Source organism: Podarcis gaigeae (assembly GCF_964106915.1).
Source record: "Podarcis gaigeae genome assembly, chromosome: 17".
NCBI classification, from domain to species: Eukaryota; Metazoa; Chordata; class Lepidosauria; order Squamata; family Lacertidae; genus Podarcis; species Podarcis gaigeae.
In genome coordinates this window covers 5,859,143-5,880,474 of record NC_139694.1, presented here as the reverse complement: position 1 = coordinate 5,880,474, position 21,332 = coordinate 5,859,143, and the positions used below count along the sequence as shown (strand labels likewise).

The 21,332-nt window shown below is 43.0% G+C and overlaps 1 long non-coding RNA gene across 2 annotated transcripts in view; it reads right to left on the bottom strand.

Annotated features, from left to right (window-relative positions):
• LOC310835348 overlaps window positions 1-21,332 on the bottom strand; it is a 70,613-nt gene that overhangs the window by 47,514 nt on the left and 1,767 nt on the right. For both annotated transcript variants that reach the window (XR_014559582.1, XR_014559583.1), the window contains exons 2-3: window positions 20,697-20,881; window positions 11,426-11,501 (exon numbers count right to left, since the gene is read on the bottom strand). This is a non-coding gene — a long non-coding RNA (uncharacterized lncRNA). The remainder of the gene's footprint in view (window positions 1-11,425; window positions 11,502-20,696; window positions 20,882-21,332) is intronic.

The window sequence follows — 21,332 nt, the reverse complement described above, 5'->3', positions numbered from 1 at the left end:
GCAGCCTTGACTTAAACACCAAAGCACTCCAGAAGGTCTGGAGTGGGGATAAGTTTGATTCAGTTCACATTTAAAGCTGAATCTATCGACTTCATGCATTCAGAAACAATATAAGACTCAAAACATTGGCAGCCTTTGAAATTCACACTTATCTGAACTGCAGTTCTCCAATCTGAATTGCAGTTCTCTAATCCATGTTTACAACAATGCACACATTATGTGAAAGTGAGCATAAAAATGAATATACTATTTAAAATAAGATACAAAATGCACAATATTAGGAGAAGTGCCTTGCAGAAATGTGTCCATTAGTCAAATCCACATACAAAAATGTGTTTCTTGGGTGAAATCCACACTAAAGTTTCATGAGGATTATTTTGTTTTTTAATTAATTGCAAATGGCTGCAGAATGGAATTAAGATAGGAAAAATGAGAAACTCGAGAGGACTGAAATGGACAGATCATTGCCTCTCTAGTGAAGACTCTATTTGGGACTTCACTCAGAGTTCAGCTGAGAATTGTTTTTATGTTTTACCAAACAAAAAGCTGCTAACATGAATTAGTTGCAATACCTCTTGGTACCTGGTTTTTATTTTTTTTCTGGGAGGGCTCCTGAAATGGACTTCAGTATCCAAGCCAAACATGGCAATTCAGTTGAAGAACTTCACCCGCCCGGTAAACAGCTTGTAAAGGTCTAAGTGTGCTACCAGGGAAAGGTTGGCAGCTCTATGGCGGAAATTATCCCTCCTCTTTTGGAGTTTTAAGGAAAGAATTTTCACCTGCCTTTTGATGAAGAGACTGAGCTCTGCATGGTGAAGCTAACACCTAAAAATGTTGACTCATGTTACTGAGTGGAGGGAGTGTGATGCTCACACAAGCATTGCCCATAAATGGGTAATTTTCACACTGGAAAAGCTAGTTAACAGACAGCTGAATTATGCAATTAGCACACTGAAACCAGCTCCAATTAACGATACATCTTAATTATCTATGTAATGTTATTTATGTTCCACTTGTAAAGTCCAGTCTGGTAATTAGAATTTGAATGTTAAGAGAGAGAGGATTTGGGGGAGGACGGGGGAGGAGGAGAATGCTTTGCAGCAGAAACGAAGGAAATGCATATTTTGAAAATGATCAGAGATCTAAAGATGAATTCTTGGGACTCTCAGCACAAAGCTCACTGGGCTTTCTGAATTCCCTTATCCTAAAAAGAAACTTTCCTTAAAAAAATAAAATAAATGAAGAGTGCAATCCTGTTCAGCATATCCTAGTGAGTTCAGTGGGACTTACTCTTAAATCAGTGCAGCTAAAGAAGGAAAAACTATTTTTTTAAATTCACTGTGAATATTTCTTCCAGAAATTGGCAACAGAGGACTTCCACCTGTCACCTCCTTCCTGCCTCTTACTAGGATAGATATTTCAGGTTCAAGAGATTCCTTTTTCTTTCTTTCTAACAAATGTTACCGAGTTCTTTATTTTCTGTACAGCATGCTATATCACAAAGTTTAGGCTATTGAGTTATCCATTTGAAGTTCTGTTTGGGATCCCTTTCTCCTCTGGAAACACACTGAACAGACACTTCCCCCCCCCTTGACTCTGAGGGGGGCGGGATTCCTGAATAGTAGGAAGGCCCCCATCATGTCCTGGAATGAAAATTCATGCTTGTTACAAGTCCATGTTAGTTATGAAATCCACCATCTTCCTCTGGTAGGTTAACTTTGGTCATATGTCTAGAGTTCTGCTATGACACATTTTGGAGAGTTTGATCCTGTACTGGAGCACCTGTCACACACAGGAGTAAATAACAGCCCCACTTTCTGATCTAAAGCATTCAGATCTGGATAAACTATCACTGCAAAATTCAAATTTAGAGAATTCAGATCTGTTCCCAGATCTTGACTTCCAGGTAGAGTAACTATGAGAGATAGAAGCCTTCCTAACCTATGATAAGTTGAAACTGGAGCACATTTGCCTGGATTTGCCCCCTGCTGGGTCTGACTCTAGGGGAGGAGTCATGGAACCAAGATCAAGAGCTGGAGCTCAGGTGTGAAATTGAGGCTTCAAATGTTGCCACTTGAAGATCAGCGCCCTAAAATTGGTTTTTGTGTTCAGGTAAACACTTTTTTTTTTTTTCCACCAAGGTCTTACGCCAATGAAACAATCTACTGCCTCAGGATAATTATGTTCTGACAATCCATTTTATTCTCCCTGATGCTGTTTTGCTGCTTCTTATTCGGCTGTTGTATTTTTTTATTGTTGCATCTTATCCTGTGTACCACTTCGGGTGTCATTTATACAGAAAACTGGGATGATGGTGTTAAACAAACAACAACAAGCAATGGTTTTGCCCATCTTGGCATCACCTTTCCCCCCTTCTGTTTCTCCCAGGCTGCTGCCCCCCCCATTTTCTGGCTCTCAGCAGGAAAGCAAAGGACAAAGAGGCCCTATGCGCATAGTCTGCTACATGCCACGGTGGCCTCTAGTGGCCAGACAGCACAAGCTCATGTCACTCCAGCAGAGCAAGAACATTCAGCTGTCAGTAGGAGATTTCTAAGGATTGTAGGACAGCGTTGGAGGGGGAAAGGCGTGAGAGATGGACTCAAGATCATTTCATGCAAATAAGCATGCTTCAACTTTAACATGCTTCAAACATCTTGTCATTCTTAAATTTAAAGATTATCTACAGAAACATTGTAAAATTAAGGAATGTTAGAAGGATGCTGGAATGAAGTTATGTGGTTCTAGCAGTAATGTTACAAAGGAGTATGTAAAAATGGATTGTTAACAGGTGAGAATGTAAAGTTACAATATATTAAGATAAATTATTAAGATAAAAACAAAGATGGAAAGGATTTGCTGAATTAACTAACTGAACTAGAACACAAAAAGGGAGGTGTGAGGAGGTCAAGGAAACAAGCAAATGAAAGATAAGATATGGAAAAATTGATTTGTTTTTAATTGTTTCTATTTTTCTGTATTTTGTATTTTTTGTTTTATTTTCTTTTATTTTTGTAATTTTGTTGAAACTTCAATAAATATTTAAAAAAAACCAAACATCTTGTCATTCTTATAACCTTAATGGGTGAAATAAGGTGCATCTCTGCACAGCAGCCTTTTCAGTGTGTGCTTATGGGCAATTCTAAGCACAGTGTGACAAAGGTTCTGCTCTAAAGGCAAGAAAGTGGGTTCCCACTTCATGCAGAGGTGCATACCTTACAATAATCCACAGGTGGCAACAGGGACATTTTGGTTCAAGTGTAATGCCCCTTCTCACAGCAGAGATTACTACTGGTGCCATCACCACACACCTTACCCCTAATACACACCTAAAGTGGTTCCTCCTTCTGTTCCTCCTTCATGCATGTTAAGCTTATTTGCACATTATGGTATATGCGGGTGGCACTGTGGCCTAAACCACTGAGCCTCTTGGGCTTGCTGATCAGAAGGTCGGGGGTTCGAATCCCCGTGACAGCTCCTGTCCTAGCTCCTGCCAACCTAGCAGTTCGAAAGCACACCAGTCCAAGTAGATAACTAGGTATCACTGTGGCAGGAAGGTAAACAGTGTTTCCATGCGCTCTGTCTTGGTGTCCTGTTGCGCCAGAAGCAGTTTAGTCATGCTGGCCACATGACCCGGAAAGCTGTCTATGGACAAAGACCAGCTCCCTTGGCCTGAAAAGCGAGATGAGCACCGCAACCCCATAGTTGCCTTTGACTGGACTTCACCGTCCAGGGGTCCTTTACCTACTTTATGGTGAACACAAGCAGAGATGGGAGGGTAGCATGTCCCTACTTACGATCTCTGCACATTCAAGGAAATGTCTGCATAGGACACACATGTGCACAGTAGTATGTATATCAGCCTCTTTCCAAGTTCTCAGCCACATAGAAAGAGACCCTTACACATGCAACTGTACACATGTAAGTAGACTGAGGTGCCACCTTCTCCTGAGAATAGAGAGGGCCCTGCGCAATGTCCTGACATTGTGCACATGATGTTGTGCGCTGTCAGGACATTGTGCATGGGGCCCTCTGAACATTGAGGAGGGACGGGCTCCTAAAAATAATAATAATGGGGGAGTCCCCAGTGCCTTGGCCCCCAGGAGTGGGCCCCCTTGTAGGCAGGTGTTTATCTGAAGACAATTGTTTTCTTGCTCTTCCACCCAAGACGGTATCAGTCATCATGTATGAATTAGGGCTTCTGCAACATCCTGTACCGCACTAGTTTAAAACAATTTATAAAGTCACAAGCATAAAGCAGATGCTAAAAACTGAAGTATCTCGGGTGTCAAAGCTCAAAAGCCAGGGGAAAGAGGTATGTTCATTGAGCATACAATGGAAACTACAGAATGAAGGTGCCAGATGCACTCCCCAGTGATGCCCCCCCCCCCATTTCTGAGGGTGGTCGAACTACTACAAGCAGCCCCTGTGCTGATCTTCATGCAGACCAGATTTTGAAAAAAACAGAGAAATTATGCAGATTTCCATCAAGTTGCAGAACTCAGTTTCTTCTAGGCAGAACTTTTATTATTTTAAAGGCCTGCTAATGATCCTATGCAGCAGCTATACAGTAGTTTTCAGATTATGTGTGACTAGCTAACAATGCTGATTCCAGTATTTGAGGGTTTTAATTTTTCTTTCTTTCCCTTTGGCACATTTGCTGTTTCACTTTGCTGCCATTGGAAGCCTCCCCCTTCCCCTTCCAGACTATATATTTGAAACAGAAGGCAAGCTTGACAGGAGCTTTACGAGACACTTCTGCTCTCACAAACGGTATGGACAAATAAGGACAATCCCTAAAAAAAAGTATGACCTCTATTCCACAGGATGCTTCACACATATAGACAAAGAAACAAGCCAAGAAAACAAAGGTTTTCGTTTTTATATCATGATGTGACGCCTCTCCTAAGAAGAAGAAATAATATCCATCTCAGTTTATGACAGAGAGTGCATTTCACTAGGGAAATGAAGTAAGGTTTGCAAAGTTATGTGCCTGCAAAACACAGACCCGGCATGACCAGTGGTCACAAAGATAAAGTCTGTGACTCACCGATTCACCCCAACAGCCGCAAAAGTTGGGAACCGTGACTGACATTTCAGTGAGTGACTAGAATAAACTGCAAAAGTACAGCAGAAGGTTGCTGCGTAGTGCAAATAAATGCAGATCTGTTGGAAGTCAACCCCACGCACCAACCGAAGACCTGGCTCTAGATGTCTGGCTTTATATTTTCTACACTCAAACAAATACTGGCCACTTCCTTCCCTACAGAAATCAAAAGGTCACCACTGTCATGTATGGAGGAAAGTAGAGGGTCTGCAGTAAAAGGCGGGGGGGCAAAAGTTCTCATCTGTGGCAGAAGGGCAGCTCAGCAATCCTTGATTTGCCCCTTTGCGATAGCTTTGTCATTCCACTGAACTGTTTGTGCCTCTGTTGGGAGTGCGCATAGGGCAAGAAAGACCTAAGCCCTAAACACTGTCATATAGAACAGCATACCCTCCAACATTTCTCTGATGAAAATAGGGACGTGCAGTGCTATTTTTCTAGAAAAAGAGGTGCTGGAACTCACCATGAACATCTCTTGGAATGGCAATGGCACCCACCTGAGAAGTGCTGGAACTGAGTTTTGGTGGGTTCCAGCTCAAAAAAAAAAAGCCTTGGGGATGTCCTATTCCACACCCTCCAATGAAAATAGGGACATGCTAAGGAAAAGCAGCACATTCTGGGATCAGATGATAAACCGGGACTGCTTCTGTAAATCCGGAACTGTCCCTGGAAAATAGGGACACTTGGAGGGTCTGGAACAGGGGCTTCCTAAATTCTGGTCCAAAGACTAGCAATGGTCTGAGAGCTTCATTCAGGTGGCATGTGAACAACAAGGGGAGAAGGAGCTGGTCACAGTGATTGCAATTGGAAATAGTGGGTGCAGTACATCAAACATTCATATTCACTTTTAATTGTATTTTCCTCTATTTCTTATTATATTTTAGATTGTGATCTATGGAACTCAAAATGCAATACAATAAAATGCAATGTAAGAAAGAAGCAATAAAAATACAATTCAAAATCATATGGCATCCACCTCAGCATATAACAATTGCTACAGCAGGCAGAGGGGACGCGGGTGGCGCTGCGGGTTAAACCACAGAGCCTAGGACTTGCCGACCAGAAGGTCGGCGGTTCGAATCCCCGCAATGGGATGAGCTCCCGTTGCTCGGTCCCTGCTCCCGCCAACCTAGCAGTTCGAAAGCACAAAGTGCAAGTAGATAAATAGGTACTACTCCGGTGGGAAGGTAAATGGCATTTCCGTGCACTGCTCTGGTTCGCCAGAAGCGGCTTAGTCATGCTGGCCACATGACCCGGAAGCTGTACGCCGGCTCCCTTGGCCAATAAAGCGAGATGAGCGCTGCAACCCCAGAGTCAGCCACGACTGGACCTAATGGGCAGGGGTCCCTACAGCAGGCAGAAAGGTCATTTATGGAGTCTACCAGGACTCTTGGCAATTTTCTAGTGGTCCATAGAGGGGAAATGTTTAGGAACCACGGGTACAGAATGTCAGCTAAAGTCAGATGCCGACAATCCACCTTGCTCCGTGGTGTGAAAGAAACATAACTAAGCATGTGGCTCAGTGGATAGGAGCAGACTTGATTCTGAATGGCTGCAGCAACTTGAACCCCCATCCCAGTGGTGTCATTGGAGTGCATCAGTTTTATCTCTCCTATACAAGTTAATGGTTCATATGCTGTACTTGGTGAAGCCCACCAGAAGGTCCCAAGTGGATAGTTAATTATGGTTATTCAAAGGGACTGAAGGAAGCTGGATCTACTGATTTTTTGTAGGCCCAAATCATAAGCTGGTTGTTGAAATACAAGCAAACAAGGGTATGAATAGGAAAATGAAGAATAACATAGCAACAGTCTGGGGATGGAGTCCTTAGCACCAACCCAGTATTTATTCTTTATTTATTTGGTGCATTTGTACCATGTTCTTCTGCATGTGTGTGTGTCTATACGGTATCTATCTCTTCCACTCATCCATCTAGAGTGGATATTGTTGTTTAGTCGTCTTAGTCGTGTTCAACTCTCTATGATCCCATGAACCAGAGTGGCTTACATACAATCAAAACAAGACAGTCCCTGCTTGCAGGTTTATCATTAAATACACAAAACACAAGAGGAAAAAGTGGCAGGGAAGAAAGAGCGGGGGGCAAATTTAGGTGCCATTTTTTAAAAGTTAAATAGCAGCTCTTACAAATGAGCAGCTCGTATTGGCATAATTCAGGGGCTGAAGGCTCCTGCTGGAGATGGTGCTTTAACAGAGTGAGCCCTGCTTCCCATCTCTCCCAATCTCACAGTTTGCTGGAATGACTGGTACCAGGTGACACATCAGCAAGAGCAGGCCTGATGGACCCAGCCTTCATTATACTGCAGACTTAAAATAATCTGACCCCACCATTTCTCATAACTAGGCTCCCAATGACTTTTTCTTTGCTCAAAAACAGCTGCTGAAAGTGGATTGGAGCTGTATCTATCTTTCTGAGTGATTTGTGGAGGCAAACCTGACTGGAGCCCTGTGAAAGGTTTTGCCACAATTGTTAACTTTTCTCGTACTATCTATATTGTAACACATTGAAACTACAGTAGTGGCATTTAAAAGCAAATTCGGGAAAACATTATTTGATTGTTTCCTTTTCTTCCCTTTCCTTATCTGGTTTGGCAGTCAGTGAGCAGACATCTGTTGTGTATATAAGAAAAGACGCTTTTTAAAAAGGACTCTCTGCGATTCCCACACAAACTGAAGAAGGGGGAGGCAGTAAACCTATTTTTCATGCCCCTTTCCTGTTTGTGAAAATGTGTTCCTAGCTCTTGCAAAATAGCAATCTGGGAAAAACATGAACCTACTGTGGGCAAGCAATGCTACCTGCCACAATGTATTTATTTTCCCCTATTTAGGGTGCTAACAGCACCACCCTGATGCCTTGGAATGGCCAAAATATAACAAGGGCCCATTTCAAACAAATAAAAATCAATAAACCATAACAAATATTAAAATCCAACTCACTTATAGCCTGAATCTTAGCTACCCAAACGCAACTGGGAACAACACACACCATCACAACTGAGGCCTAAGCACATTTATTTGGAAGCAAGTTCAATTTACTACTGCAGGAGAGCTTTATTCCAGTAAGTATGCTGAAGACTGAGAAGAATGCTCAGGCTTTGGTATGCCTCAAGGGAGGAGGCTGAACTCCAGGGCAGGAGCGACCACACAGCCTGGATCTCTGTGGGTCTTTCAGTGCTCTAACATCATCACACACAGGCTGTCAGCTCCAAAGAGCATCCAACCTCAACCTTGGGGTACTTCTAGATGAAAGATTTCAGAGAACAGAATCCTAAAACACACCAAAGCACCCACAATCCAAATGGAGACAGTTGCCAGTCCCTTTGTTGAGTGCCCCTGTATGTTTATTCTGAATTGCCAAGGAGATTTTGGTTGTTTTCCGGCAACCTGTTTCTTGAGCATTCATCCCTATTTGTTTGCACAAATAGTTGATGGGGAAGTTGGACAGCATCAACTGTTCACTAGGCATTCCCTATGATTTATTTGTGACAAGGTTAGATGATATGTTATTCCCCCACACTTTCCAATGTATTACCCCATCACTTTCCTTAGTGTAAAAAGACTTTCCTTTGGGGGTAGGAGCAGGGCTGCACAAGAGCTCCAAGTTATTGCGCAACCTGCATTTGCCAGTATGGCATTGGATCCCAGTCTGGGAGCATCCTTCCTTCCCTAAAAGCCTCACCTCTTTCCCAGCCAGCTTGGACACAAAGGACCTCAGACAGGGAGTTCAGTTACCTTACTGGCCTCTCCCTTCTCATACTGGAAGACGTTACCTAACTGCTGCAGATAATATAGCACCGTTTGAAGCAACTGGATGCATGAAAACTGACTCCTTTTGGAAACTGAGCATTGGCAGATGTGGGGAAGTATAAGGAGCAGGCTCCTTAAAAGATTTCCTCCAAGCCAGGGGAAGGTAAGCAGGTAGGGAGTGTCATGGAAATTCCACTCGATCCAGAGCAGATTCCAACGTATAGTTAGCAGAGTAAAAACTTAAACACGTTGCAGGATTCCCCAAAATAGACCAGAGGCAATTAATATTTCATCCAGCAGAGCTTTACTGCTACTGAAGGCAAATGAGCATAATGGTCACAAATCCAATACATTCAGGATTGGCACTGTCCATGAGAAATCCAGTTGCAGCAGGCTTAACTAGCAAGCATAGCGTCGCCGTGGGGAGTAAACAAGGAGAGGTTTCCCCAACCAAAAAAAGAGAAGAAAGATAGAAAGTGCTCAGTTTGTTCAATTTAAGAGCTTCTCCATGTGGAGACTGCCAGGAGTTTCAGGAACAAAGTATAGAAGGGAGTTGGCGGTTAATAGCTAGCAGCTGGCGGTCTGCCCAAGATGCTTCACAGAACTTGCCCCAGATGTTTCTCATAGCATAGACAAGAAGGTGCTGTTAGAGTCTCAGTAGGTTGGTAAGTTTAAAAGTAGAGAAGTAAAAAAAAGGGAAAATTGCTTCCCTGGGTGGCAATCAACGCTAATTACAGTCCTGTTATCTGCGCAGCTCCGAAGCCTGCTTTAAGTTAAGGCTTAACTTAAACTTGCATTAACTTATAATAACACTATATACAGAACACCACACCAGACGGAAAAAAGAAAGAGAAAAGGTGAAGCCCAGGCCTCTTATTATAGTGACCTTGCAGAAGAGATAACAGAACCAGTTTAAGCCAGCTGTACTCGGCTTCTCTGAAGGAATAACCCAAACATCATGAACCTTCTGCTTGTTTCTTTCACACAGAGAAGCTTCCAGAACCCTCCTGAATTAAGTAGAATAGGAAAGATCTCTACACATCAGATCTAAACTTTCTGCGCTAAGAAATGCAAACTGACAGGGAGCAAGGTTCCAAGGCCCAGAAAGACATCCAAATTACAAATTGAGAAGGTTAAAAGTTTAAAAAGCTTTTTAAAAGGCTTTAAAAATAGCTGATAAAACATTTTTTTGGAGGAACAACGCTGAGCCTCTTTATGCAACTCCCTGCCGAGCTGGCATCTTCCTCTAGGTAGCTCAAGGTCGAAATGGAGCGTTGTCCAGACCCATGAAAATATTATTCAAATTTTACTAGCCAAACTCTTCAAAATGCATCAAATGATAAATCAAAAATATCAGTACAACATCTTGTGCTGTCCAGCACAGGCTAAACATCTTACAAAAAATGAAATAATTCCAACAGGATTAAGAAGCGGAGGTCTGTCTCTTCCCACAACATCCATTTTTGACCTGGAGCTTGTTAAAATAAAATAAAAACTGCTCCTTTTCCCTTATGGGGTATCCAAGAGTCCATATAGAGTCCTTTTGTAGGTTCTCTATTGGTAGGAGAAAATAACAGAGGCCAACCAGAGAATATTGAGAAGCGAAGCAGCTAGTAAGCATGCTCTTTATTAAACTGTTGCAACAGGGTGTTCACCCCCCACCCCGCCCCAAGCAGGAGGGAGGAGGAACCCAGAACAATGGTGTGCAAGCCCTTATATGTTGTTGTTGTTTAGTCATGTTGGACTCTTCGTGACCCCATGGGCCAGAGCACGCCAGGCACTCCTGTCTTCCACTGCCTCCCGCAGCTTCGTCAAACTCATGTTCATAGCTTTGAGAACACTGTCCAACCATCTCATCCTCTGTTGTCCCTTCTCGGGCCCTAAGGAAGTCAGACTATCCCCCACCAGGGCCAGGGCCTTCTCAGTGATGGCTCCGACCTGGTGGAATGCTCTGTCCCATGAGACTAAGGCCCTTCAGGATTTAACCTCCTTCCGCCGGGCCTGTAAGACAGAGCTATTCCACCTGGCCTTTTATTTGAATTCAGTCTGATCTTTTATTTCCCTTCCCTCCCCCTCCCCTTTTATAAAGATCACCCACTCTGAGAGCCCACAGCTAATTCTCCCCTGACCTCCTCGCTGGCCCAAGTAGGACCAATTCAGCCAGCTAGCCCTGGGGATTGTCTAATTGATTTTTGAATTTTATAGTTATTCATGTTTTTATACTGTACTTTATGCTGCTTTTATAATTAAATGTTTTAAAGTGTTTTAAATGTGTTGTTAGCCGCAATTAAACCATTCTACTTAACTCTAACGGAGGGCTCACAGGTGGTTGGGAGAACTTGGCTATGACCCAAGCCCAATGTTGTCTCATTGTCAGTTTGGAATCCTCAGGGACTGAACATTTTTATTTTAATTCAGCATGTTCACATGTATGGAAAGAACCAGTAACCTCCTTCCAAGTTTTAGACCTATTCATCTCAGCCAGAACTCTCCTGTGCTATGGGGTGGGGTGGGAACCATGGTTGGGGCAACAATATTAGCAAAGCAAAGCAAACTTACCTTATTTCTCTCACTGTTGCATATGGCAAACTGCTGCTGTGGAGTTCTTACGCACAGGTGATATCATTCAATGAATCTAAGGGGAAAGAGAGGGTTGCAGGTGTGAATATAGTTGGTTCTTGGGCCAAGGGGAACTTCCTGTGGAGCAGAGTGGGAAGAAGAAGCCAACATGGACCTGGAGGCCCAGGAATAAGCAGAGCTCCTTGTCTGCTGTACTTAAATAAAGCTGTTCATGTCTGAGTTTACCTCAAGTGCTGGGAGTTTGTTTCTAAAAAAAGCAGCCCTCCTGGGCAATAGCACAGCAGGTAAAAACCCCAAACAAAACAGACTCCTGCTCCAGCTGGGGTGTCTCCAGAGTGATTGAAGACCAAATGCTTTGCGGGAAAGAGCCCAGGAGCAAGTGAACAAGAGAGAGACCGCGCAGATCAGGTGCCTGTTCCTGCTCTAACTGGGCTTGTTTTGCAGTCTTGTGTGGAGCTTCTGTTTTGTTTTTTTTTAAAATGTTCCCACTGCACTTGACTCAAATAGCTTTGAGGTCAAAAAGCAGGGTGTAAATTTGATAAACAAATGAAATCATACCTAATCCCATCTCCTAATACAGTTTGCAAGGCAAACTTCTTGTTTTACGTTAAGTCCGGAACACATGCAGGGGTTACATTCTGGAGATCGCGCCTAAAGCCAAAATCGCATATGGTCAAAACTCATTGGGGTCAGTGGCAGACGAGATCGCCAAAGACATTCTCCCCAGAGGTCTCTCCCCTTTTTAATTTTAAAAAATTCTTTGGCCATGCTCGTAAAGCTGAATGTGCACATGTTGGTCTCTAAGGTCCCAGCAGGCAATTTTTAAAATTTATTTTGATATGGAAATGTAAGAACTGAATTTAAGGCTGCAGAATCAGAGCCTGGGTTAGACCAAAATGGGCAGAAGAATCTATCCCCAGCTCTTGAGCTACGATGAATTCCTGGTTAGTCAGGGATAGAAGTCCAAAAGAAAAATACATCAACATATGCCCTGTGCGCAACAGGAGAATGACAAGAACATTTCTATGTCTCTGAAAATATAGCTCCTGTGTAAGCCTTAGCATAATCTGCCTTGAGCAATAACAACATTTGGAGGAGGAATTGCAAGGAACGATTGTGGCAATCTGGCACAGATGCACCTCACTCCTGATATACATGACGGATTGCATTTGTTGGCTAGGCTATTGTGGCATCACTAGCTTCCTCCTGGAAATTCAAGGGTTGTTGGGGTTTTTTACTAACAAGAGATGAGAAGGGGGGCAGAATCTGGGTATGCAAGCCGTCTGCCTTCCCTGGACAAAGGTCTAGACGCTTAAAGTACATTTCAGGTCAAGAGAACCAGTTTCAAGGCAGGGGCTGTACACAGGTGGCGAAGCCCTTACCATAGAAATAATGTGAATATTAAGTTAATCAAAGAGGCTTGCACTGGAAGGGAATTAAGAGGAGTGGATTTTTTTAAGGGGAGGGGGAAAAACAGCTCGTAACAAGCAATCCATGTCACTTTTTCCCTCCTGCATCCTCTTGCTCTGTCCCATTTGTCTAGCAGTAATCTACATTTCAAATGATTACATGGGAAGCTGAAGTGGTAGTGACAAGGATAAACGAAGCTTGTTAAACTAATAGCTGCACTAATGCCCAAATATGTGAACTTCCCAGAGTCAGGCGGCATCCGAGGCTGCCGGAGCTGTCAGCCTGGCTCCCCCTGGGCTCGTCCGCCAGCGGCTGCCACATGATGAATGGCCCTGTCGAGTAAATTCATCCGGGGCCCAATTAAACAGGCAGAAATGAACTAGAGCCGTCAACCAGGGAGAGAGAGAGAGGAAGAGAGAGAGAGAGGGGGAAAGAATAAGCCAAAGACAGAGAGAGAGAGAAAGAGGAGGCAATAAGAGAGAGAGAGAGAGAGAGAGAGAGAGAGAGAGAGAGAGAGAGAGAGAGAAGAAAAAGGGAAACATATTCTCCACAAAGTCAAGGAAGCGCCAAGGCAGTGAAGTCATTCTGTCAGAAAATGGCCATTTAATGCTTTGCCGAGCTCACGACAGATATGTCATCTAAAGAAGCTTTAGTGGAGTCCCAGGGCATTTCATTTATTAATTATCAGCTTCAAGAGGGGGATTGGAGGTAGCCATGCTCCCCCCCTCCCCGCCTTTCCTCTCTCTTAAGCACTGTCAGCTCCCAGTCTTCCTCCTGTCAGAGCCTGCACAGGGCAGCTGCAGAGAGCACAGAAGTTTGGCCTATCATGGAAAAAGCACGCTGATGGGGAGAGGAAAACAGGAAAGTTTCTCCCTTTCCCCCCCTTTTTTTAATATTTCACTGATAGGTGGGAACCCCTCTGCGGGTTTACTAAAAATTCCCCAGTTGCCCCCCCCCCCCCGCATGAGTAGGAATTTTGCTGTAGCTGTAATGCTGTGGCATTGTAACGATGGGGAAGAGACCGAGAAATTTTCCCAATGTTATTCATTTATATACCAATCTCCAACACCTCAGGTCATTGAACTCAAGGTGTACATATTATTTCTAGGCACCCATTGGTCACCAGTTCAGACACTGACCAGATCCAGACCAGCTTTGGTTAAGTAAGGTAACATTCTCATGTGCCTTCCAACCATATCCTAGGATAGATTTTCACTTTTATCAACTCAGCCTTACACATTGTCAGAGTCTGAGCTTGTATTCTGTTCGTTTTCTGAAAAGACTGAATACAGAAAATGGTTTAGTGGTTACTTATCATAGTGTGGGACACTGTTGGTGCTGTGGGTTAAACCACAGAGCCTAGGACTTGCCGATCAGAAGGTTGGTGGTTCAAATCCCCGCGACGGGGTGAGCTCCCATTGCTTGGTCCCAGCTCCTGCCAACCTAGCAGTTAAAAAGCACGTCAAAGTGCAAGTAGATAAATAGGTACCGTTCCGGTGGGAAGGTAAACGGCATTTCCATGCGCTGCTCTGGTTCACCAGAAGCGGCTTAGTCATGCTGGTCACATGACCTGGAAGCTGTACGCCGGCTCCCTTGGCCAATAAAGCGAGATGAGCGCCGCAACCCCAGAGTCGGTCACGACTGGACCTAATGGTCAGGGGGTCCCTTTACCTTTACTTTATCATAGTGTGGATGTATATACAAGTTAAGCTAGCTGTCTATAAAGTCCTGTCCGGTGTTGATGGTGATAGTTTTACTGTGTTTCTGCACCCAGTGAGATATTCTGGGGAGCAGAGGAAAAGCTGTTGTTGTTGTTTTTAAAAAACTCCCAATACTTGGCAAGATGTTGCAGGCAACCATTTCACCAAGTGGCTCGATGCACTCTGTAGTAAATTATCAAATAGTTCATCTATGTATGCTCTGAGAATAAGTGAGGAACTTTCAGAGTGAAGAGCAGAAGGTAAATGTATGTGAAGATAAGATTATGGGAGTTTTCCCATGATCTCACTTCAAATTTATTTGCAAATTCTGATGCTTAAAATTCTTCAGTCTCTGAAAATGCATTGAATATATACTTCTATTTACCAGTAGCCTCATACCTAATGTTGCTTGGGAATTCTAAGAAGCCCAAACAGCAGTAAAGTTTTGAAAGGTTCAGTCCACCATCTTGATTCATTTTTAAAAATATATTTTTTTCCGTTTTACAAAATCAATCACACATTTAACATTCTTGAAAACATTACAAATAAAACAAGAGTCTTTCGAATCTTAGGACTTCCCTCCTCTCCTCCATGGATTCTTTAAATACCTAAGTCAACTGCATATTATAATTAGTCCACCATCTTGATTCAAAATGGTGTCCAACTGTATCCAAACATAGACAAAAATCCCAGGAACCACCATGCAAAATTTGATTATGGTATCTTAAGAGATGTCCAAATGCATAGAGGACAGACAAACAACTTTCCAAAATACATAGCAGAAGACATCTTATGAGATGTAGTATTTGATATTTGTAATATCTTCTATACAGGTGGCAACTATTTCATCGTGTTCCGCTGATGTGTGCATTGGTGGTACCTATTTCTGAGCAAGGGTGTCAGGGGAGACAGCCTAGTTGGAACGCACTCAGAACTCTTTTTTGTCTGCCTCCTAGGCTTTCCTCTGAGATCCAGGAAGTCCAGTTCCTGACTCATGCATTTTCCTCAGAGCCAATGGGGTGTTAGAATCATAGAATTGTAGAGTTGGAAGGGACCACAAGGGTCATTGTCCAACCCCCTGAAACATAGGACTCTTATGCTCAACATGGGGCTCAAACCCACGATCCTGAAATTAAGAGTCTCGTGCTCTACCGACTGAGCTATCTACAGTGTTGTGGGTAGAGTGTATCAGACTGGGACCAGGGAGACTCAGGTTCAAATCTCCACTAGGTTATAACACTTGCTGGGTGCCCCAAAATGTTCTTTTTATTTCAGTCAATCCCAATTGTTGACAAACCAAGTTGCCTCAAGGAATGGAAAAAGGATATTTCTAAATTTGTCGGGGGAGGGGGAGCCGCAAATCAAACATAAAATTTTGATTGATACAAAAGAAAGACTGGGCTTTGCCCTGCCAGATCTACAATTGTACTATGAGCCAGCTTGCTTGTGTTGACTAAGGGAGTGGATTGTATTGGAGGATGCACACATTTTAGACCTAGAAGGCTGTGATATGAAGTTTGGCTGGCATGCATGTCTTTGGTATGGGAAAGCTAAAATATATAGGAGTTTTATGAACCATGTTATCAGGAGAAATTTGTACAGAGTCAAAAATTTGTTCGAAAGAAAAGCATTGCTATGGTTGTCACCAATCGAAAAAATTAAAATTGAAAGAATAAACATGGATAGACTGTGAGCGACCTATAGAAATCTGTTCAGGAAGCGAACCCAGATTGAAACCACTGGAAAAAGTAAGGAGCCAAGTTACTGATTGGCTACAATATCACCAATTACATGATATGTTTAAATTAGTTGAGAAAAAATGGCTTTTTGTACCAAAGCTCACAATTTGAAGAGTTATTGATGAACAAGGAATAATTATTGCTCAAAATGTATAAACTATTATTGGAATGGGAAACAAAAGATGAGCTGGATAAAGCATCAATGACCCGCTGAGTAATGAATATAGGATATAATATAACCTCTGGGAGAAACTTTGGAAGAATGATTGAAATTTACTTCATGCTACACACTGAAAGAGAATTATATGAAAATGATCCATAAATGGTATTTAACTCCAAGTAGATTGGCTAGGATGTATAATGTGGAATCAGACTTATGTTGGAGTTGCAGAGAAGTAGAAGGAACTTTTTTCCATATGTGGTGGACATGCAAAAAAGTTAAAGTATATTGGGAAATGATATATAATGAAATGAAAAAATGTTTAAAACAACTTTCCCCCGCAAACCAGAGGCATTTCTGTTAGGTATTGTTCAGACAGAGGTTCCCAGGAATTGTTGTTGTTTAGTCGTTTAGTCGTGTCCAACTCTTCATGACCCCATGGACCAGATAACGCCAGTCACTCCTGTCCTCCACTGCCTCCCGCAGTTTGGTCAAACTCATGCTGGTAACCTCGAAAACACTATCCAACCATCTCGTCCTCTGCCGTCCCCTTCTCCTTGTGCCCTCCATCTTTCCCAACATCAGGGTCTTCTCCAGGGAGTCTTCTCTTCTCATGAGGTGGCCAAAGTACTGGAGCCTCAGCTTCACAATCTGTCCTTCCAGTGAGCACTCAGGGTTGATTTCCTTCAGTATGGAGAGGTTTGATCTTCTTGCAGTCCATGGGACTCTCAAGAGTCTCCTCCAGCACCATAATTCAAAAGCATCAATTCTTCGGCGATCAGCCTTCTAATTCCCAGGAATTAGAAGCGCTTATTCATGTATGCAACAACAGCATCTCAGATTTTGTTAGCCCAAAAATGGAAAGTGAGAGAGGTCCCTAGAAAGGGAGACTGGCAACTTAAAATGATAGAATATGCAGAATTAGCGGGTCTAATAAGTAGAATAAGGGAACAAGAGTGGAATTTTTTTTCTGAGTAAACTGAAAATAATTGTGCACAGTTAAAAACACTGGCAGTTTTACAGTAATTCAACAGTTTAACATATTTTGAACTGATGTAAGATAGGAAAATTAAATTAGATGGATATAATAATTAGATGGGAAACCCAGCCAGATGGACAGGGTATAAATAATAAAATTATTATTATTATTATTATTATTATTATTATTATTATTATTATTATATACAGGAATGGTGGATAAGTTAAATGAACCTTGGTGGGAGAAGGAGGGAAGTCAATGAACACATGGTTTAATAAAAGATGTTTAATTTGAAATGTCAAATTTGAAAATTTAATAAAATTATTATAACGCTCGCTGGGTGAGCTTGAGGTAGTCATTCTCTCTCTCCGGCTAATCCACTTCACAGGATTGGTGGTGTGGGGCTTATTGGAGGAAGGGAGGGTTGTAATACACAAATAAATAAAGTGACATTTGGTTATGCAAGAAACTGAAATTAGCAGAAGCTGCAAAGTGTTTTAAATGAAAACAAGCTATTTCTATACACCCGGTTCCTAGGAGTCTGATTCTGCAAGGCCAAGGAAAAGGAGTACCATGACTGTACCCTTGGGAGCTGAAACCTGGCATAATCACACTAGATGCTGTCTCTGGACACAAATCAAACACATTCAGAGATGAAATGGGAAGGGTTTTTTCTCCTTTGTGGAATCTAGTTGTGATTGGTGGGTGTGCAGGGGGTGGGACAGGAGAGAAAACAGGGCAGGGGATATAATAAACATGGAGGAACCTCATGGTGGCATACATGGTTCTCCCCTTCCTCATCCTTACATAAACTCTAGTAAGTTAGGCTGTGAGATAGCGACAGGCCCAATATCACACATGAACCTTCTGCCTCAGAGGGTCTCCACAGCTCCAGCCCTCTAACCATACTAGTGGTGCTACTCTGTGTAGGCTGTGATGCCTGGAGGCACAAGAAACTCGAAGAATCTGATGTTGGGGCAGATCTTAGCTTCATGAGGAACTGGCTTCCCTTTGTATGAGTGAGTGTGCGTGACGGGGGAGGACAAGTTTCTAGCCCTCATGGCTGTGGAGATATGCTTGACGGTATGCAAGCAATCCCTGAATTAAGATTTGAGCTTGTGGCTTCATTTGTCCTCCCCATGGCTACAGACCCAGAACAAATAGGGCAAAACAGGAAATTGTACAGACTGGCCAAATTTGCATAACTGATGCACCGAGTGCAGCTATTCCTGGCTCAGGATTTGAATTGCTTTTGCATAATATTGTACATTCCTTTAGTACAGAAGACACAAAGCCCCAGTTACAAGACATCTTGTGAGCCAACCCTTCACTTCTGTTACAGAGCTCTTCCTTTGTGGAACAAAGAAAAGGTGGCAGTTCAGTCAATAATTTGTCTTTGCTGCTCTGATCCCCTGGAGCCTCTTCCTTATTCTGGCAAGAGGTGTTCCTCTTTTCTCGGCCTCAGGTCCCCTTGCTTTCACAGCAATGTTCTTTGCTCCCAGAGGGGCAGCCATCCCATACCTTTGGAACTGAAACCTACAGACGCTCTCTCCATGGATCAGCCAGCAGGAGGTGTGTGGCAGTCAGCAGAGCTTTTTACTGCCTGCCCCAGAGGGACCACAATCCCCAAACTCCATCTCTCAGCTCCGATTTCCTGGTTGGCCACCCATCCCTAAGCTTAGGCTGACCCCCAGAGCCGGCTAGCACACCGCATGTCATGTTGTCAGGCTCACCCTGTCAGTAGTAGCCTATCAGTGGGGAACACTGCAAGTGACACTCCACATCACTCGCTCTCATCAGACCGCCTTGCGTTCCTGGTAAATAAACAACCCTTTGGACGCTTTGGTGTTCGTTCTCTCTCTCTCTCTCTCTCTCTCTCTCTCTCTCTCCTTGTTGGGGGGGGGGGGAGAGAGATCAGCTTACATATTCTGAAATATATTTTGGAGCTATTTGCTTCATCTGGACCACGCTCTGAAAATGGCCCCCGTTTCATTTTCCTTCCGAAATAACTCTTCTTTCTAAGCAAGACTGGTGAGAATGCTGGGTATGTGAGAACAGGCTGGGGAGAGATAAGAAGACACCCCCGTTTTGCCTTTAAAAAGGTGAAAAATTAAAAATATACACGTTCGAGCCTGCTCAGGCAGCCAGATGGCAAGTTAGCGGTGTGTGCATTACCCATGTTTACACTCTCATGTTTCAAAAGGATTTCCTGTTATAGGACTGGAAGCCCTTGTACGAGGAGAGAAGGACTGTTTCTTCTGTTTGTTTTTTTGGCCAGAAACATTGTCGAAATGCAACGGGGAGACAGTGAAAGAGCATTTTTGTCCATGGGACGCAAAATTGCTTTTTAGGTTTTCGCTCATGCTATTTATGTGATCTTTTTCGATGCAGAAGAGAACAGGGAAGAGAGGCATTTGTAATGCAAATGAGCATTCTGTGTCAGGCATGAGGCAAACCTAAGGAGATGAGTAATTATATAACATTTAGGAAACATCTGAAGGCAGCCCTGTATAGGAAAGCTTTTTAAGGTTTAATGTTTTTATATATGCTGGAAGCCACTCAGAGTGGCTGGGGCAACCCAGTCAGAAGGGTGGGGTAATAAACATCATAATCATTTACTACTACTATTACTACTACTACTACTACTGCTACTACTACTATTAGATACACCACTTGAAGTCTCATTTGAAAATCCCACAAAGCAAGGAAAAGCCATACGTGTGGGAATGTAAGCTACAGTGGTATCTCGTGTTAAGTACTTAATTTGTTCCGGAGGTCCGTACTTAACCTGAAACTGTTCTTAACCTGAAGCACCACTTTAGCTAATGGGGCCTCCTGCTGCCACCGCGCCTCCAGAGCACAATTTCTGTTCTCATCCTGAAGCAAAGTTCTTAACCTGAAGCACTATTTCTGGGTTAGCGGAGTCTGTAACCTGAAGCGTATGTAACCTGAAGCATATGTAACCCAAGGTACCACTGTAATTTATAGATGTTCACATTCCTTCCTTCACACACCCATCACAATAAACTTTGCTAAACCTTTCAAGGTGGTTTAAGCATCTGTATAAAAAACTTGCCCAGACCTCTCCAGTTTGCCTGAAGTTTGGCTTGAGCTGAAATGCATTGTCATTTCCTGCTTGTAGACTCTTTAAGGGCATCTGATTGGCCACCATTGAAGGATACTGAACTGATCTCCTTGTGTTCTTCTTATGTTCTTCTACTAGCCACCTTGAGGTATACACAATGCATTGGACAATACTTACTTCTGATTTCTTGGGTGTTAACAGATAACCAATCCCACACTCTGGCAGCTTCACAGAATAGACAGTTCTGGTGCAGGGCTTCAGAGCACAACCAGAGGTATTTGGGGAGGAGAATATGGAAGAACGTGCATCTGTAGGTTCCAAGTCTTGTCCCGTTATTGCTTAGTCTTGTGTGCTGATTCAACCTAGTAAGAAAAGAAATGAAAATAGCAAGTTGTATTTCTCATGTGCACATAAGGAAGCCCAACCCTGGACCAGCAGCTGGCTTCCCATTCCAAGAAGGTGAGTCAGCAGACAGACACTTCCCCTTGTTTTTAATGCTTGCTTTTTTATTGTGTTGATTTTTCGTATTGTAATCTTATTGCATTTTATGTTAATTTTTTATGCCTGTTGTCTTTGTCCATGGAGTTTTATGGTCTGAAGCTCAACATAAAAAAAACGAAGATCATGGCCAGTGGTCCCATCACCTCCTGGCAAATAGAAGGGGAAGAAATGGAGGCAGTGAGAGATTTTACTTTCTTGGGCTCCATAATCACTGCAGATGGTGACAGCAGCCATGAAATTAAAAGACGCCTGCTCCTTGGGAGAAAGGCGATGGCAAACCTAGAAAGCATCCTAAAAAGCAGAGACATCACC